A 5,856-nucleotide genomic window follows, 5' to 3' on the forward strand; every position below is an offset into this window, starting at 1 on the left:
CTTTCTTTCTTTCTTTCTTTCTTTCTTTCTTTCTTTCTTTCTTTCTTTCTTTCTTTTTTTTGAGACAGAGTTTCTCTGTGTTTCCCTGGCTGTCCTGGAACTCACTTTGTAGACCAGGCTGGCCTCAAACTCAGAAATCAACCTGCCTCTGCCTTCCCCCTAATTTCTTTCTCAACCAATTATCCTTTGAGTAGAGGAAGGCTACTGATTTGTTTGAGTTAATTTTGCTTCCAGCCACTTTGCTAAAGTTATTTATCAATAATAGGAGTTTCTCATGGATTTTTTAAGTCATTTATGTATACTATCATATCATCTGCAAATAGTGATATCTTTACTTCCTACTTTCCAAAGTGTATCCCTTTGATCTCCTTTTGTTGCCTGACTAGTCTGGCTAGAACTTCAAGTACTATATTGAGGAGATAGAGGGAGACTGCTCAGCCTTGTCTTGTCCCTGATTTTAGTGGGACTGCTTTAAGTTTCCCTCTATTTAGTTTGATGTTGACTATTGGCTTGCTGTATATTGCTTTTATTTTGTTATAGATTCCTGATTGTTCCAATACTTTTTAGCATGAAGAGGTGTTGTATTTTGTCAAAGGCTTTTTCAGCATCTATTGAGACTATCATGTGGTTATTTTCTTTCAGTTGGTTTATATAGTGGATTACATTGATGGATTTCCATATACTGAGCCATCCCTGCATCCCTGGGATGAAGCCTACTTGATCATGGTGAATAATAATTTTAATGTATTATTTGATTCGGCTTGCAAGAATTTTATTATTTTTGCAGGTATATTTACGAGGGAAATTGGTCTGAAATTCTCTTTCTTTGGTGGGTCTTTGGGTGGTTTAGGTATCAGTGTAACTGTGGCTTCATAGAATGTATTGGGTAGGGTTCCTTTTGTTTCTATTTTATGAAATAGTTTGAGAAGTATTGGTAATAGGGCTTCCTTGAAGGTCTGATAAAATTCTGCACGAAAACCATCTGGTCCTGTGGATTATTTGGTTGGGAGACTGTTTCTACTTCCTTAGGGGTTATGGGATAGTTTAGATAGTTTATCTGATCCTGATTTAGCTTTGGTACCTGGTATTTGTCTAAAAAATCATCCATTTCATTTAGATTTTCCAGTTTTGTTGAGTATTGGCCTTTCTAGTAGGATCTGATTTTTTAAAAATTTCTTTAGTTTCTATTCTTATGTCTCCATTTTTATTTCTGATTTTGTTAATTTAAATACTGTCTCTGTGCCCTCTGGTTAGTGTGGCTGAGGTTTTATCTATTTTGTTGATTTTTTCAAAGAAACAGCCCCTGGTTCTATTAATTTTTTGTTTACTTCTTTTTTGTTTCTACTTGGTTGATTTCAGCCCTGGGTTTGGTTGTTTGCTGCTGTCTACTCCTCTTGGGTGTATTTGCTTCTTTTTGGTCTAGAGCTTCAGATGTGTTGTGTATGCTCTTTCCAGTTGCTTTATGGAAGCACTCAGTGCTATGAATTTTCCTCTTAGCACTGCTTTCATTGTGTCCCATAACTTTGGGTATGTTGTGTCTTCATTTTTGTTCAATTCTAAATATTCTTTAATTTCTTTATTTCTTCCCTGACTGAATCAATAGTTGTTCAGCTTCCATGTTTACATGTGATTTCTGTTATTTTTGTTGTTGAAGATCACCCTGAGTCCGTGGTGATCTGATAGGATGCATGGGATTATTTCAATCTTTTTGTATTAATTGAGGCTTGTTTTGTGACTGGGTATATGGTGAGTTTTAGAGAAGGGGATCTGAGGTGCTAAGAAGAAGGTATATTTTTTGTTGTTGTTGTTTTAGGTTGAAATGTTCTGTAGATATCTGTTAGGTCCATTTGGTTCATAACTTCTGTTAGTTTCACCGTGTCTCTATTTAGTTTGTGTTTCCATGATCTCTATTTAGTTTGTGTTTCCATTGATGAAAGTGGGGTGTTAAAGTCTACCATTACTGTGTGAGGTTCAATGTGTGCTGTGAGCTTCAATAATGTTTATGTCACAACTGTGGGTGCCCTTGCATTTGAGGCATAGATGTTCATAATTGAGTTACTTTTGGTAGATATTTATTTTGATGCATATGTAGATCCTCCCCCATCTTTTTTGATAAAGTTTGGTTGAAAGTCTATTTTACTGGGTACTAGAATTGCTACACTAGCTAGTTTCTTGGAACCATTTGCCTGAAAAAATTTTCCAGTGTTTTATTGTCTCTCTTTGAACTGAGGTATGTTTCCTGTGTGCAGCAAAATGCTGGTCCTGTTAACATATCCAGTCTATTGGTCTATGTCTTTTCAGTAGGGAGTTGAGTCCATTGATGGTGAGAAATATTAAGTACCATGATTTTTGCTTCCTTTTATTTTTAGTGTTAGAGGTGGAATAGCACTTATGTGATTCTCTTCTTTTGGGTTTGTGTGATACTAGTTTCTTCATTTTTCTTGGGTGTAGTTTCCCTCTTTGTGTTGGAGTTTTCCTTCTATTATCCCCTGTTGGGCTGGATTGATGAAAATATATTGTTTAAATTTGATTTTGTCATGGAATATCTTGCTTTCTATCTCTATAGTAATTAAGAGTTTTGTTGGGTATAGTAGCCTGGGATGGCATTTTTGTTCTCTTAGGGTCAGTATGACATGTGCCAAAGATCTTCTGGCTTTTATAGTCTCTGTTGAGAAGTCTCATGTAATTCTGATGGGTCTCCCTTTATATGTTACTTAACTTTTCTCCCTTACCACTTTCAATATTTTTCTTTGTTCTGTGCATTTGGTGTTTTAATTATTATGTGACAGGAGGAATTTCTTTTCTAGTTCCATCTGTTTGGTGTTCTGTAGACTTCATGTATGTTTATGAGCATCTCTTTCTTTAGGATATGGAAGTTTTCTTCTATAATTTTTTGAAGATGTTTGCTGGTCCATTGAGTTGGGAATTTTCCCTCTCTTCTATACCTGTTATTCTTAAGTTAATTCTTTACATTGTGTCCTGGATTTCTTGAATGTTTTGAGTTAGGAGCTTTTTGCTTTTTGTATTTTCTTTGACCAATGTCTCAATGTCTTCAGTGGTATCTTCTATGCCTGAGATTCTCTATTTTATATCTTGTATTCTGTTGTTGATGTTTGCATCTATGCCTCCTGATCTCTTTCTTAGGTTTTCTATCTCCAGGGTTGTCTCCCTTTGTGATTTCTTTATTGTTTCTATTTCCATTTTTAGATCCTGAATAATTTTGTTCAATATCTTCACATGTTTGGTTGTGTTATCCTGTAATTCTTTTAGGAATTCATGTGTTTCCTCTTTAAGTGCTTCTAACTTCTTACCTATGTTCTCCTGTATTTCTTTAAGGGGGTTGTTTGTATCCTTTTTTTAATGGTTTTAGAGCTTTATTGTAGAAAGACAGAGAGAAAGAGAGAAGGTAAAAGAAAGAGAAAAGCCAGCCATGGCTACATGGAGAGAAGGGGGAAATTGAGGGGGAAAAGGAAAGCTAGAGATGAGAGTAAGAAAGGTGAGAGCTCTTATATTTTGGTTTTGAGCCTAGCCTTTAACGGATGGGGAATGAAAAGTGAAACATAAAAAAAAATAAATAAAAACTAGGCCTTTAGGCCCAGGCTCGAGAATGTGACCTTTGTGACTGAAAGCTCCAAGGCATGCTAATCATAAAACAGATAGGGACCCACCAGCTTCCTGGGTTCAGGGAGTGTTTGTTCAAAAAGAACCACCCTGACCCCTTCATAGAACCTGCTATGCAAATGTGCTATTGTTAGGGGCTCATAGAAACTGTCTTGATAAATAACCCACACAATTATCAGGTATTCCTTGTGACTCTTGTGAGTTTGCACTTCCTTGTGACTCTTAACTGGTATTTTTGGTATTTTCCAACACCGCCCTTCCCACCCCATGAGTTGTGTTTTTTTCCTTTAAATACTCCCTCTCCCAGCTACTCAGCGAGCCACGGTCCTCTACCCCTGCGTGGTCCAAGAGCGCTCTTGAAATAAAAGTCCTCTTGCAGTTTGCATTAAAAAAAAAGGAAGAAGAAAGAAAAGAAAAGAAGAGAAGAGAAGAGAAGAGAAAAGAAAAGAAAAGAAAAGAAAGGTGAGAGCTTAAGAGCTATTTATGTCCTTCTTAAAGATGTGGTTATGGTCCCGCGTGTGTTTCTCTATAATCTCGGCTGTTGCTGTGGCTGCTTCTGAGGATTCTCTTCCATCATGGCCTTGGGAATAAGATGCTTTCGCCTGCTGCACCCTGCTTTTCGCATTTACCATGCTGCTTTGACCAGACCTGTTTCAGAAGTTTCCATGAAGACAGTGAGTGGAAGACAACATGACCATAGGCAGTACTCAGCCTACCCAGCAGTACCAGTTCGCCATTTTGCAACCAAGAAAGCCAAAGCTAAAGGGAAAGGACAGACGCAGGCCAGAGTGACCATTAATAGAGCCTTGGTTGAGGATATAATCAGCTTGGAAGAGGTTGATAAAGACATGAAATCTGTGACAAAAGCACTTAAGGATAATTTCAATAAGACTCTCAACATAAGGACTGCACCAGGATCCCTTGATCATATTACTGTGGTAACTGCTGATGGGAAGGTTGCTCTAAATCAGATTGGCCAGATTTCCATGAAGTCCCCACAGGTGATTCTGGTGAATATGGCCAGCTTTCCAGAGTGTACAGCTGCAGCTATCAAGGCTATAAGCGAAAGTGGAATGAATCTGAACCCAGAAGTGGAAGGAACACTAATTCGGGCACCCATTCCTAAAGTAACCAGGGAACACAGAGAAATGCTGGTAAAATTGGCCAAACAGAGCACCAACAAGGCCTAAGAAAATTTACGGAAGGTTCGCACTAATGCAATGAATATAAACTGAAGAAGTCAAAGGACAAAACCTCGGAGGACACCATTAGACTCATCGAGAATCAGATCAGCCAAATGGCAGACGACACGGTGGCAGAGCTGGACCAGCATCTGGCAGCAAAGACCAAAGAACTCCTTGGATGAAAGTCAGCAGTCACAGACGGACACCCGAGTCCTGTGTCTGCTCATGCCGTGGGTGGCAACCTCGTGTCTGCACTGCCCTGACTATTCACCCGAGGCTGACACTGCTGCACCTCCATCGGCCACTCAGTCTCCTGTTGGGATGCTCAGATTTATGGAATCTCTTCCTTGTTTCCGTGCACAGGCTTGTTCTGCTCTGAATCTCCTCTTGTGAATGTCTCTGTTGGCAGAGGACCTTTACTCTGGCAGTGACCTTGACTGTGGTGTCACCACAGCACTAGGGCCACTGTCAGCTTAGCAGCTCCTCTCACCAACACAGGAGCCTCCTTTCAAACTCTGAATCATACCCTGCCCTTGTGTTAAACTCATTTGGATTAATGTGGGCCTTCAGTCTGACTGCTGATGATCAAACCTAAATAAATTGGAAAATAACAACCACAAAAAAAAAAAAGATGTGGTTATTATGTTATGTGATTTTGAATCAGAGTCTTGCTTTTCTGGTGTCTTGGGATATCTAGTGATTGCTGTGGTGGGAGAACTGGGTTCTGATGATGACAAGTAGCCTTGGTTTCTAGTGCTCATGTTCTTGAGCTTGCCTCTCGCCATCTGGTTATCTCTGATGTTTGCTAGTGTTTCTGTCTCTGACTGTAGCTTTTCCCTCCTGTGAACCTATGAGCCTGTGATCTTAGGTGTGTCAGCACCCCTGGGAGATCAGCTATCTCTGGGCAGGATTTGGGTGTGGAGAGCTGTGGCACAGGGTTTGTTCTGTGCACAGGTGCACAGATTTTTGAAAGATATTAAATAGTTATTTCTTGTACATGGATACTCATCCACCATGGAATAATACATACTCCAAATAGAACAAGTTAAGC

General features: G+C 39.2%; 1 pseudogene; it reads left to right on the plus strand.

The window, feature by feature from the left end:
- The first annotated feature begins 4,165 nt into the window (after positions 1 to 4,165).
- On the plus strand, positions 4,166 to 4,996 carry LOC110308565 (annotated as a pseudogene).
- Positions 4,997 to 5,856: the final 860 nt, after the last annotated feature.

Source organism: Mus caroli, chromosome 13 (genome assembly GCF_900094665.2).
Source record: "Mus caroli chromosome 13, CAROLI_EIJ_v1.1, whole genome shotgun sequence".
In the NCBI taxonomy this organism is placed as follows: Eukaryota; Metazoa; Chordata; class Mammalia; order Rodentia; family Muridae; genus Mus; species Mus caroli.